At 44.9% G+C, this 13,681-nt stretch overlaps 1 long non-coding RNA gene across 1 annotated transcript; it reads left to right on the forward strand.

The window, feature by feature from the left end:
* The first annotated feature begins 10,887 nt into the window (after positions 1–10,887).
* On the forward strand, positions 10,888–13,159 carry LOC103641464 (uncharacterized). The gene is made up of 2 exons (XR_560334.3): positions 10,888–12,457; positions 12,756–13,159. It is a non-coding gene; the product is annotated as an uncharacterized lncRNA (long non-coding RNA).
* Positions 13,160–13,681: the final 522 nt, after the last annotated feature.

The raw sequence follows: 13,681 nt of genomic DNA on the forward strand, positions 1-13,681 counted from the left end.
TATTTCCTTGGGTTCCAAGTGAGGCAACTCAAGGATGGTACTTTCATCTCCCAAACAAAGTACACGCAAGACTTGATCAAGCGGTTTGGGATGAAGGACGCCAAGCCCGCAAAGACTCCAATGGGAACCGACGGACACACCGACCTCAACAAAGGAGGTAAGTCCGTTGATCAAAAGGCATACCGGTCTATGATAGGGTCTTTACTTTATTTATGTGCTAGTAGGCCGGATATTATGCTTAGCGTATGCATGTGTGCTAGATTTCAATCTGATCCAAGAGAATGTCACTTAGTGGCGGTGAAGCGAATTCTTAGATATTTAGTCGCTACGCCTTGCTTCGGGATCTGGTATCCAAAGGGGTCTACCTTTGACTTGATTGGATACTCAGACTTCGATTATGCTGGATGTAAGGTCGATAGGAAGAGTACATCGGGGACGTTCCAATTCTTAGGAAGGTCCCTGGTGTCATGGAGTTCTAAGAAACAAACTTTCGTTGCCCTATCCACCGCTGAGGCCGAGTACATTGCCGCAGGACAGTGTTGCGCGCAACTACTTTGGATGAGGCAAACCCTCCGGGACTTTGGCTACAATCTGAGCAAAGTCCCACTCCTATGTGATAATGAGAGTGCTATCCGCATGGCCGATAATCCGGTTGAACACAGCCGCACAAAGCACATAGACATCCGACATCACTTTTTGAGAGACCATCAGCAAAAGGGAAATATCGAAGTGTTTCATGTTGGCTCCGAGAACCAGCTAGCCGATATCTTTACCAAGCCTTTAGATGAGTAGACCTTTTGCAAGTTGCGTAGTGAGCTAAATGTCTTAGATTCGCGGAACTTGGATTGATTTTTAGCATACATGTTTTTATGCCTTGATCATGTTCCTTAAGCATATTGTTGTTTATTTATGGTGCTCAAGTTGTACAAGCACTCCCCGGACCTTACAAGTCCAATTGCGAGTGATGCACAAATTTAGGGGGAGATGTGCTACAACTTGACCCTTTGAGACTAACTGTGTGCTTGAGTTTGCTTAATTTAGTCTCAAAGGAGGTTTGAAAGGGAAAAGGTGGACTTGGACCATGCAAGACTTCCACTGCACTCCAATGAAAGAGTAACTTATTCCAAGTTCATCCATGTACTCTTATTGCCTCTTTTACTCTTAGTTGAAGATTTTGGTGAGGCAATGGGGTTAAAGGGCCAAAATTGATCCCGTTTTGGTGCTTGATGCCAAAGGGGAAGAAAATAAGGCCAAAGCAATAAATGGATCAGCTACCACTTGTGAATTTTGAAAATAGTAGAGTTAGAGTTTTTGTTTGTCAAAATACTCTTGTTTGTCTCTTTTTGTCATAAGTTGGTCTCTTGTGGGGAGAATAGTTGATTATGAGAAAAAGGGGGAGTTTTTGAATCTTTAATCAATTTCTCGTGGAATACCTCTCTTTATGTCTCTACAAGTGAATTTGACTTAGAGATAGGAAATTGAGTTTGATTTGCAAAAACAAACCAAGTGGTGGCAAAGAATGATCCATATATGTCAAATTTGAATCAAAACAATTTTGAGTTCTTATTTGAAGTGATTTTGCACTTGTTCTACTTGCTTTATGTTGTGTTGGCATAAATCACCAAAAAGGGGGAGATTGAAAGGGAAATGTGCCCTTGGGCCATTTCTAAGTATTTTGGTGATTTAGTGTCCAACACAAGTGCCTAAGTGTTAAATGGTGGATAAAGTACAAATCAAGTATAAAGGTATGTTTCTCAGACTTCGTACATTGTTTTAGAGACTAATGTATTGTGTCTAAGTGCTGGAAACAGGAAAAAGAAGCTGAAATTAAAGATGGCTTTGTTCAGCCAAAGTCAGCTCTCTCTGGGTGCACCGGACTGTCCGGTGGTGCACCGGAAAGTGTCCGGTGCGCCAGGCTGGCTCTGGTGAACTGGCTGCTCTCGGGAAGTGATTAACGGCGTACAACTATAATTCACCGGACTGTCCGGTGAGCCAACGGTCGACCGGGCCAACGGTCGGCCGCGCGGTCCGCGCGAGACACGTGGCCGAGCCAACGGTCGGAAGGGGGCACCGGACCGTCCGGTGTGCACCGGACAGTGTCTGGTGCGCCAACGGCTCCAAAGCGCCAACGATCGGCTTCGCCAAATAAGGAAGGGGATCCGCACCGGACTGTCCGATGCGCCAGGCGACAGAAGGCAAGAATTGCCTTCTTGGAATGCTCTCAACGGCTCCTAGCTGCCTTGGGGCTATAAAAGGGACCCCTAGGCGCATGGAGGAAGACATCAAGCATTCTCTAAGCATTCCTAAGCACCAAGACTTCGATTCCGCGTATTTGATTCTTTTCGATAGCGATTAGAGCTCCATTTGAGTTGTGAACTCGCTGAGTTGTGTTGTGAGCTCTTGTTGCGACTTGTGTGCGTGTTGATACAGTGATTTTGTGTCTTGTGTGCGTTGCTCATTCCTCCCTTACTCCGTGCTTCTTTGTGAACTTCAAAGTGTAAGGGCGAGAGGCTCCAAGTTGTGGAGATTCCTCACAAACGGGATATAGTAAAGCAAAGCAAAACATCGTGGTATTCAGGTGGGTCTTTGGACCGCTTGAGAGGGGTTGATTGCAACCCTCGTCCGTTGGGACACCACAACGTGGACTAGGCAAGTATTGAACTTGGCCGAACCACGGGATAAACCACTGTGTCTATCTGTGATTGATCTTCTTGTGGTTATCGTGTCTTGCAAAGACTCTTCTCTAGCCACTTGGCATTCGTGTGCTAACTCCTAATCAAGTTTTGTGGCATTTAAGTTTCAAGTTTTACAGGATCACCTATTCACCCCCCCTCTAGGTGCTCTCGCACGCAACTATTCTGCCTCAACGGTTGCTGTGTCAAGTGCAGCTAGCTCGGCTTCCATGGTTGACCTCGTCAAGATGGTCTGCTTGCATGACCTCCATGATACCGCACCTCCACCAATAGTAAAGACATAACCACTGGTGGCATAAAGCTCATCTATATCAAATATCCAGTTCGAATCACTATATCCTTCAAGTACTGCATGCTGACTAGAATAGTGAATTCCATAACTCATTGTACCCTGCAGGTAGCGCATAACCCGCTCAAGTGCATGCCAATGATCAGTCCCGGGGTTTGACATGAACCTACTTAATTTGCTCACAGCAGAAGAAATATCGGGCCTTGTTGCACCAGCAAGATACATGAGTGAACCTACGATATGAGAGTATCTCAATTGGTCTAAACCAATTCTCTTGTTCTTTCGCAGTGTCACACTGGGATCATAAGGTGTTGGAGAAGGTTTGCACTCAGAGAAGCCAAATCGCTTCAAAACCTTTTCAACATAGTGAGATTGCGAGAGAGTAATCCCACCATCTGCCTTAATCAGCTTGATGTTTAGAATCACATCAGCTTCCCCCAGATCTTTCATATCAAAACTCTTTGATAGAAAAGACTTGACTTCATTGATCACATCAATGTTTGTGCCAAATATCAATATATCATCAACATATAAGCATAATATAACTCCTTCGCCCCCACCACAACGATAATATACACACCTGTCTGCCTCATTAATGGCAAAGCCTGCAGACGTTAGAGTCGTGTCAAACTTCTCATGCCACTGTTTTGGTGCTTGCTTCAGACCATACAAAGATTTCAATAACTTGCACACCTTGCTTTCTTGACTCTTTACTACAAATCCATCAGGCTGTTCCATATAGATTTCCTCGTCCAGCTCTCCATTAAGAAAAGTTGTCTTTACATCCATCTGATGAACAAGGAGACCATACAAGGCAGCCAAGGAAAGTAGTACTCGAATAGTAGTCATTCTAGCAACAGGTGAGTAAGTATCAAAGAAGTCTTCTCCTTCTTTCTGAGTATAGCCTTTAGCCACAAGCCTAGCCTTGTACTTCTCAATTGTACCATCAGGCTTGAGCTTCTTCTTAAACACCCACTTACAACCCACAGGTTTGCATCCATAGGGTCGATTAGTGACTTCCCAAGTGCCATTTGAAAGAATGGAGTCCATCTCATTATGAACTGCTTCTTTCCAATCATCCGCATCTGGAGATGCAAATGCTTCTGTAATGGTAGTAGGAGTATCATCCACAAGGTACACAATGAAATCATCACCAAAGGGTTTCTCAACCCTTTGTCTCTTGCTCCTTTTAGGAGCATCATTGTCATCCTCCTCTAGGACAATTTCATGTGGATGTTCAGAACTCTCAACAGATGTACTATGTTCAGGAGTTATCTCAGAAGAGTATCTAGAATTGCTATGAATGTCTTTCATTGGAAATATGTGTTCAAAGAAAGTAGCATCACGTGATTCCATAATAGTATCAACATACACATCAGGAACTTCAGATTTAACTACTAAAAATCTATATGCTATGCTACACGAAGCATATCCAAGAAAGACACAATCCACTGTCCTTGGACCAAGCTTGCGCTTTTTATTAATTGGTACATTGACTTTCGCCATGCACCCCAAGTGCGCAAGTATGAAAGTGATGGTTTTCTCCCAACCCACTTCTCATAAGGGGTTTTCTCTTCTTTGCCCATAGGAATTCTATTCAGAACATGACATGAAGTCAGGACTGCCTCCCCCACCATGACTTAGATAAACCACAAGTGTCTAACATGGCATTCACCAGATCAGTCAACGTACGGTTTTTCCTTTCAGCAATCCCGTTTAATTCGGGTGAATAGGGAGGCGTCCTCTCATGAATAATGCCATGTTCTGTACAAAAATCATCAAAGACTTTGGGAAAGAATTCGCCACCACGATCTGATCTAAGACGTTTGATCTTTCTCTCTAGTTGGTTTTCAACTTCAGCCTTATAGATTTTAAAGTAGTCTAAAGCCTCATCTTTAGTTTTTAGCAAGTATACATAGCAAAATCTAGACGCATCATCAATCAATGTCATGAAGTATCTCTTGCCACCCTTTGTCAACACACCATTCATCTCACAAAGATAAGAATGTATGAGTTCTAGAGGTGATAGGTGTCTCTCCTTCGCAGCCTTGTGAGGCTTTCGAGGTTGCTTCGACTGCACACAACTATGGCACTTAGAACCTTTGACTATGGTGATATTCGGAAATAAACTCATGGTTGCAAGCCGAGACATAGAGCCAAAATTCATATGACACAAACGAGAATGCCAAATACTCGCAAGATCATCAACATTTGCGCAAATATGGTTCACAGACTTATTATTGAAATCTAACAGAGAAAAGCGGAACAAGCCTCCGCAATCATAGCCTTTACCAATAAATTGTCCAGACTTAGACACAACTAATTTATTGGACTCCAAAACTACCTTGAACCCATCTCTACATAAAAGGGTTCCGCTAACAAGATTCTTGTGTATAGAAGGGACATGATGCACGTTCTTTAGTTGCACGATCTTTCCCGAAGTAAACTTCAGATCCACCGTGCCAGTGCCATGAACAGAAGCATGTGACCCATTCCCCATTAGGACGGAAGAATCCCAGGCACCCTGATAAGAAGAGAACAAGTTAATGTCAGAACACACATGAACATTAGCACCAGTATCAAGCCACCAACTAGGTGATTGAAATACTGAGAAGATGAAAGGTAAATTACCATACCCTTTGTCTTCCTCATTGCTAGCGATCACTGTGTTGACATTGCCCTTTTTGCCACAGCGATCCGCTCGATCAGGACAATCCTTGGCAAAATGACCCGCCTCGCCACATGCGAAACATGTCAGTTCAGCCTTGTTCTTCTTCTTCTTGAAGTTGGTAGTTTTGTTGGGCTTGTTAGATTTTGGCTTTCCTTTGCCCTTGTTGTGGTTCCTTTGAACCATGTTGGCGCTGGAGTGGCCCTCGCCTCCTTTAGATCCCGTGTCCTTAGCCCGAGCTTTCTCCTCAACATCCAGAGACGCTATCATATTTTCAACTGATATCTCCTGTCTCTTATGTTTCAGAGATGTGGCGAAGTTCCTCCATGTAGAAGGCAACTTTGCCATAATGCATCCAGCCACAAATCGGTCAGGAAGGACTATCTTAAGGTGGTCGAGCTACTTGGCTATACACTGTATTTCATGAGCTTGCTCTACAATAGAGCGATTATCAGCCATCTTATAATCATGAAAGCTCTCCATGATATACAGGTCACTGCCAGCATTTGATGCACCATACTTAGTAGTAAGTGCATCCCACAACTCTTTCCCGTCTGTGTGCTAAATATTCGCATCAACCAGATGGTCATCAAGGGCGCTAAGAATGGCTCCCGTAAAGATAGTATTGGCATGGTCATACTCTTTCTCCTGTTCAGGAGTCAGTGGACCCTCAGGTTTCCATTTACTAACATGGAAGACATTCATAACAATAAGTGAAAGGGAAATAGGCTTACACCTTTTCCTAAATGATTTTGGTGGTTGAATTGCCCAACACAAATAATTGGACTAACTAGTTTGCTCTAGACTATACACTCTACAGGTGTCAAAGGTTCAACACAAACCAATCAAAAGAACAAGTTAGGCTTCAAAAGAAAGGAGCAAAAAGGAAACCGAAGTGTGCCCTGGTCTGGCGCACCGGACTGTCCGGTGCACCAGGGTGAATCAGCTCAAACTTCTCAGCTTCGGGTTCTCTAGGCGCAGCTCCGCTATAATTCACCGGACTGTCCGGTGTGCCACCAGACTGTCCGGTGCACCAGCGGAGCAACGGCTATCTGCGCGCAACGGTCGACTCTGCAAAGTGAATAGTGCAATTCAGATGTCAGAGCAAAAGGTCAGAGGGGCACCGGACTGTCCGGTGTGACACCAGACTGTCCGGTGCCGCATGAGGACAAAGCCTCCAACGGTCGACCAGCTCCAAGCCCTAACGGGAGGATGACGTGGTGGCGCAACGGACACTGTCTGGTGGCGCACCGAACTGTCCGATGCGCCCATCGCCAGCAGCCTTCTCCAACGGCTACAATTTGGTTGGTGGCTATAAATACCACCCCAACCGGCCACTTCAAGGAGTGGGAGCCCAAGCAACATTCCAAGTCATATAGTTGACATACTCAAGCCCTCCCAACCACCTCTATTCATTGATCCATCCTATACACAAGATTTAGACCACTACAACCGACACAAGTGCCACAAAAGAGAGAGCAAGCAAGAGAGAGCTACTCATTTGAGTTTAGCACTAGTGCCTTGTGAGATTCATTGAGAGATAGTGTGTGCTACATCTTTGTGTTCATTTGCGCGTGGAGTTTTGACTCCCATTGAACTTCCTCCAAAGTTTTGGAGGCTTGTAAAAGCTAGCAAGAGACACCAAAGAGTGTGGTGGTCCTTGCAGGGTCTTAAGTGATCCTTGAGAAGAAGAAGAGCTCGCCGGTCTTTGGTGATCGGTGGAGAGAGGGAAAGGGTCAAAAAAGACCCGTCCTTAGTGGACTCCTCAACGGGGACTAGGCCTTCGAGGGCCGAACCTCGGTAAAACAAATCACCCGTGTCTCGTGTGCTTATTGCTTGTGATTTGTTTGTTCTTTCCATTTTTAAGTTTTTCTTGCACTATTCTTTGCTAATACTATTTGGTGTTGCTTTAAGTTAAATTCTCATTTAGTGAAGCAACACCTGGCAAGAAAGAACTTGTGTTATTGCTCTTCTTATCTAAGCCCTCGTGATTTATTCTCATAGACTTATTAGTAGTATTGATTTATCAATTCCGCATTATTTGAAAGCAATACTCCTTACAAGCGAAGGACTTAGTTTTTATACTCCGACAATTGTGTATCTTGTTCTAACCGCTAATTAAGGGATCTAGTTGGGGTGTAAAGTTATAATTTTCAGGTTTCGCCTATCCACCCCCTCTAGGCGACTTTCAGTAAGCCAGAGTGTGGCCTTGACTTGCCATCTCTTAAAGTGCATACCATTGAACTTTTCTGGCTTCAGCACGTCGACAAAAGCAACCATAGAAAAACTAGGAAATTGTCTACAATAAGGTTTTTGGATTGTTGAATAATTAGACAAATTCCAGATTAAATTCTGAATATAAATCATGACCAAATCAGAATAACTGAAGTAAAAAGTCAAATCAGATGATGCGTACTGATCAGACATACTGGTTGATGGCGTGAGCCGGAATCAGCAGGGTCGACTACGTCAAAGCAGCGAAATCAGCAGGGTCGACGATGTCAGAAGATCACGAGCAGTCGCGTGAGGACGCTTCCCAAAAACCTTATTCGCCCTCTCCCGGTGCAGGATCTAGAAGACGAAGGGTTCCGGAGACCTGCTCTCCTGATCGCAGATGCACGTCTGCGGTCGGGATGAAGAGAACTGGAAGGCAGCTCAGCTATGAAGAGAGGCGAAATCGAAACTGGGATGATTTGGATGCTGGCTGCCAGGCTCCTTTTATAGGGCCGAGTCCGCGACCAGATAGCTATCTTCGATCTTATCCGCCCGCGAAAATCTCGCGTTCAGTTCAGATTTTATAGCGATCGGTTAAGATTCTAAACTTAACAGCCAAGTAACCAAAATTTCAAACGGCAAAAAAGAAGCCGCGCCCCTGCAAGACGAGGGGTCGGATTTCGGCGGACCATTCACGCGCATGTCGTGCGCCCGCGCCCTTCGCCCCGGCTCGACCAGGCCAGGATGGTCTTCAGATTCTCGTGACCTCAGTGCTAGTCGGAGCAATACAACAACTAGATATAGGCAAAATTAATATCACACCGAACATCTGAACAAACTGCATAATAATAATCTACACGTTGCTACGAGATCGTGGGTTCGAGAACCACTAAGTTCGGAGTTACGGTTATAAAGTTATGATTTTCTGAAGATTTACGTGTTTAATATAGAATAAACTAAGTGCATAATTTAAATCTATGTTTCATAACAAACTAAGGAGACAAGATGAGAAACAATATTATTATGAATTTAATGCAACTAAGAGGGATCAATTTGGAGTTAAAATGAATTAAATATAATTTAAACAAGTTTCTGGAACTATTTGTATACTAGAAATCATTTTCTAAATTGATTTATTCACTTTAGTTACTTTCCTGGGCTGCAAGCATATATATCCTAGACACCCATGGTCGATTTTGTAAACAACCAGGACCAACCCGTAACTGGTTTTAATAAGAGAGGGATGGCAGGTTTATTCCCCGAAAGTCGAGGGACTCATATGAAAATTTGCTCAGGGGTATGGACTAAACCAGGATTAGATTTATTTGTTTATCAAACTGGTACCCTACGACTACCGCAGGATCCCCGATCCCAATTTTATTGCGCGCCAGATCGCCTCCAACTGCCCACTGGCTAATCAAGGGCCGGGATCAGCCACACCAAATCGTTTTCTCCCTTTAAGGCTTGTTCGGTTAGATGTAGATTGAGAGGGATTGGAGGGAATTAAATCTTCTACTATACAAATTTAAATAGGAGAGGATTTAATCCCGTCCAATCCTCTTCAAAACGAACAAGCCCTTAGGCCTTGTTCGTTTACGTCGGATTGGTAGGTCGGAACAATTCCGAGCCAGATTACTTCTCTAATTTATATAAACTTTGATTAACCGGAACGATTCCGGGTACAATCCGATGTAAACGAACAAGGCCTTAATGGAATCCACGCGATAAGGATTTGACGACCCACATAACGCCTTCTCCACCCAGCCACGAGGTGAGTTGCCGCACGTGCCGCGATGACGAAGCGCCAGCGAACCCCCCCCCCCCCCCCCCCCCCCCCCCCCTGCCCCACAATCTACCGCCCAAACCCAGATACGAGGAGTGCGGGTTGATGTGGATGCAACGGCGAGTTTAGAGGAGCGGCCACCAACCGGAATCACGACGATGTTGGCGGTTCTTCCCATCTCCCTCTCTCTCCAGTTGTTCACGATGGCTCAGGCAGGGTGGCGACACTAGATCTTCATGCACCGGGGCAAGGGTCCCGTAGAGCACATATCGGGTCGTGCGCGGATTCCCAGCGGCGGGCGGATTTCACTGCCATGGCGACGGCGAACGAGCGGAACCACAGCGGCGGCACCCTTCCAGCACGCTGCATGCCCATGGCGATGAGGTTCATCGAGAAGCTCTCGACTTTGGTGTAGATCGAAAGGGAAGCACGGCTGTCCCATATATAGCCCGAGGGGGTCTAGATATGCTCGGCCAGGAGCAACGACCACCCCAAGAATCACGCAAGGTTCCCTTGGCTTCAGTTCGCCAGGCCGATTTGTGCTCCAGCTTGACGGCGATCGGACGAAAGGGCCCCACCTGTCATCAGTGCCCTGGAGAGGTAGGGGCGGGCGCACGGACTAGGCCGACGCGCTCACAGGGGAAAAGAGGACTCGGCCGAATTCAGGATATCAGGCCCAGATTGTTTCCTTTTACTATTTTTCTGTTTCCCTTTTTTTATTTCCATTTTCAAGTTGGGTTTTCACACAAATTACTAAACTCAAATCATGGTCTGAATATCCAACAAAAAAATATGTACCAGCCAAAATCTCAACATTAATGCGGAAATAAAATTTTTATTTATTCATTGTTTACTTTAGCAAATACTTTTACACATACAAATCATACGATGAATAAGAAAGGGTTTATTTTAGGAAAATAATTCCTATTATGTGACTTTTGTTGAAAGATAATTCACCCAATACCTTCTAGAGAATGTCCCTCAAATCTATTATTCAAGGAAGTAATTTGGTTCATATGAAGATCTTTTCACTTTTTGATTTTTGGTCTTTTTAATTTCTTTATTATAACACATATGGATTTTTAAATCTTGGAAGAACTTTTCCTAAATTACCCAAAATATGATTTTAGGACGTTACAAATCCTACTACTAATTAAGAATGGACCGTGGGCGCCTGGCGCGGCCATGCCCCCGCCCATCTCACTGGCACGCTGGTCCCACAAAGACACCCGCCTCCACCCTCAGATGCGTGAGCGTGAGTCAATCGGCCACCAACACCTCGCCTCGCCTCCCCTGCCCACGGTCCGCCTGCCTCTGTATCCATCCACGTCTGCTTCCATGCCCTCGCCCCGGCGCCCCTCCTCCTTCCCGGTCCCGCACGCGATGCCCCGCCGTGACAGCCGCCGCCCCATCAACGGCCTCGCCCTCCTTCCTCCACCGTCCCGCTCGCACGAATCTCGTTCGCAGCGACGCTATCGCGGGCCTGTGGTGCAAGGAGACCGCCACGCTCGCTGTCGGGGCTTCCGCGCTCTCCTCCTGGCATGATGGTGGTACTCGTCTAATGGGGCTCGCACCGTCAGGGCCTCCGCGCTCTCCTCCCGGTGATGCCATATGCCGTCGTTAAGGGCAAGTTTCCTGTATTCCAGTTGCTCCGACTGAGAAGAAAGAGTAGATGTATATCATTTATGTATGCTGGGAAAATACATTGTTCTGGTCGCCGTGAAATTTCCGCAGTGGAGAGTGTGTGTATGCGTCATGGTGATGAGGTAGAGTTGGATGGCATATGTGCATTTCTGTTCTTAGTTGAGACGAGTTACTTGCATGCGGTGGGTGTTTGACGGAATGCTTCACTAGCATCCTATAGAAACGCGCACATGCGTGTACCTAGACATCACCTTATGGGATTTCTTTGTTATCTTGCTCACGTGGTAGATGGGATTTGCTCCTCTAAGTGACCATCACACAAGAGATCTCGATGCCCAAATCATTTCCTGGTCCTTTGCTTTCTATTTGCGGTTCTTACAGGAAACATAATCCTGCTTATATATCAATTCGTTCCAACTAGACATGTTAGTTTGTTGGGGCTAATTAATTGGTTCCCGGTGCAAATTCGGTGGGTTAGATGAGTCAACAACATGTTTGCTTCATGGGGTGGATTGGGCTGTATTGGATGGGTCACATGGGTTGAGTTTACTTCATCTGGCCACCATTGATAAACATACATGCCACTAAGTTCAGGAAAGGCTTAGGTGCCCACAGATGATACAAGCACATTGTTGCAGGGTGCTCACGAAACCGCCTTTGAGAAGTATCGGGATCCTGGAACATCTAAGATTTCTACATGAACCTTTATGCAAGTAATTTAATTTTACTCCTTTTCATGGCTGAAATGATTTCTGCCTGGACACTATACGCTATGCCAGGATTGTTGTTTGCATAGTCACACTTTGATTTTATTGTTTGTTTATACAACACGGCTGGAAATCCAATGATTTATGGTAATAATTCTGGAGATAACTACTCTTTTGTGTCACTTGACCCCACTCTCTTACCCACCAGATGATATAAAAAGTGAGATCTTTCCATTGTTCAAATTTGGGAAACAGAAGAAAATAACTGTCTTTTTTTTGGGGTGGCACTCACATGTCTCCTTTTCCTCAGCTCAGCCACAACAAGGCATTGCAAAGAGCCATCACATAGCTACAATGTGTGGAGTAATTATTGGTACAATAGCTTTTTTGCTGTTGGAGTTGGTACACTTCTTTGGTGGCATCACAGGCAAAAACAGCATATCTTTTTTGGTGTTAATGGTAATAATCTTTTTTACTCTATTGTTGTGTGGTCATGATAACAACCACCTAGATCTAGACGTGTTGCATTAGTTAGCTTAGTTGCATGAGCCGCTAACATTTTAAGATCTTAGAACTTTTGCTTTCTGGTCAGTCCCACAGTAAAATTGTCTGAATGGAAAATTAAAACATCAAATCCTTAAGCAGCTAGGCCTTTCATTTTTCAACTAATAGGAACTCTGAATGTATATTGACATCCATTCATCCCCTTGGGTCCATTTGATATATCTTCTAACTGGTTCGTGGATTTGTTGTTCAGGGCATATCTGGTACATTGGACAGAGAAGACAATTCATGTTCAAGCGAGTGTTGAGTCTGCCTGGACGCCTAGGAAACAAGGAATCACTGTTTCCCATGGCGAGCTGGAGATACCTGGATGACTGGACATGCGTAGACAACGCCTTTGAAACACTATACAACTGTTTTCTGTCTTCGCTCTCACTAATAAGGAAATTAAACTTCTCCACATATGGTTCGAATGAGCCATACCTTGTAGATTCCACTGCTGGGATCCTGGGATACCCATGAACCCTTGAGTATGCAGAAACTCCAGTAGGCCTTATTACCTTAATTGTGTCTAAATAAAATAGGTAGCGAGCTTTTATGTTTGACAAGTGTAGGTACCATCCTTGAGACAATAGAAACCTCACCTTTGCTGAAGTATCCATAAGGTACATATTTGGTTCTCAATTGTTGATTAAGCTGCATTGTTTTTCCTTCCTTAACTCCTGAAACATCATCCACCTTCGCACCTCCTTTGCCTCCTCCAATCTTCCATGTGACACATAGATATTAGCAAGCAGGACATAGTTCCCGGTATTACCTGGCTCAATCACAAAAAAGCTTCTTGGCAACCTCCTTACCCATCTCAAGTTCCCTGCAGTTCATGCAAGCCCAAAGGAGTGCCTCAAGGACTGATGCATCTGGCTTAGGTCCCATCTGGTGAATGAATTGTTTTGCCTCAGTTAGAAGGCCTGCTCGCCCAAACATGTCAAGTTGTCAACAATGCACGCATAGTGCTCATTTTGTGGTGTGATCTTATGAACTTGAGTCATCGAATCGAAGTACCTGTGTCCTTGCTCAACAAGTCCGTTGTGGCTACAGCAAGAGAGAACACTCACAAATGTGATGTGGTCCGGAGGAATGCCATTCTCTCGTATTCTCAAATACATCAATTGCCTGCAT

The sequence above is a fragment of the Zea mays genome, chromosome 10 (genome assembly GCF_902167145.1).
Source record: "Zea mays cultivar B73 chromosome 10, Zm-B73-REFERENCE-NAM-5.0, whole genome shotgun sequence".
Lineage (NCBI taxonomy): Eukaryota > Viridiplantae > Streptophyta > Magnoliopsida > Poales > Poaceae > Zea > Zea mays.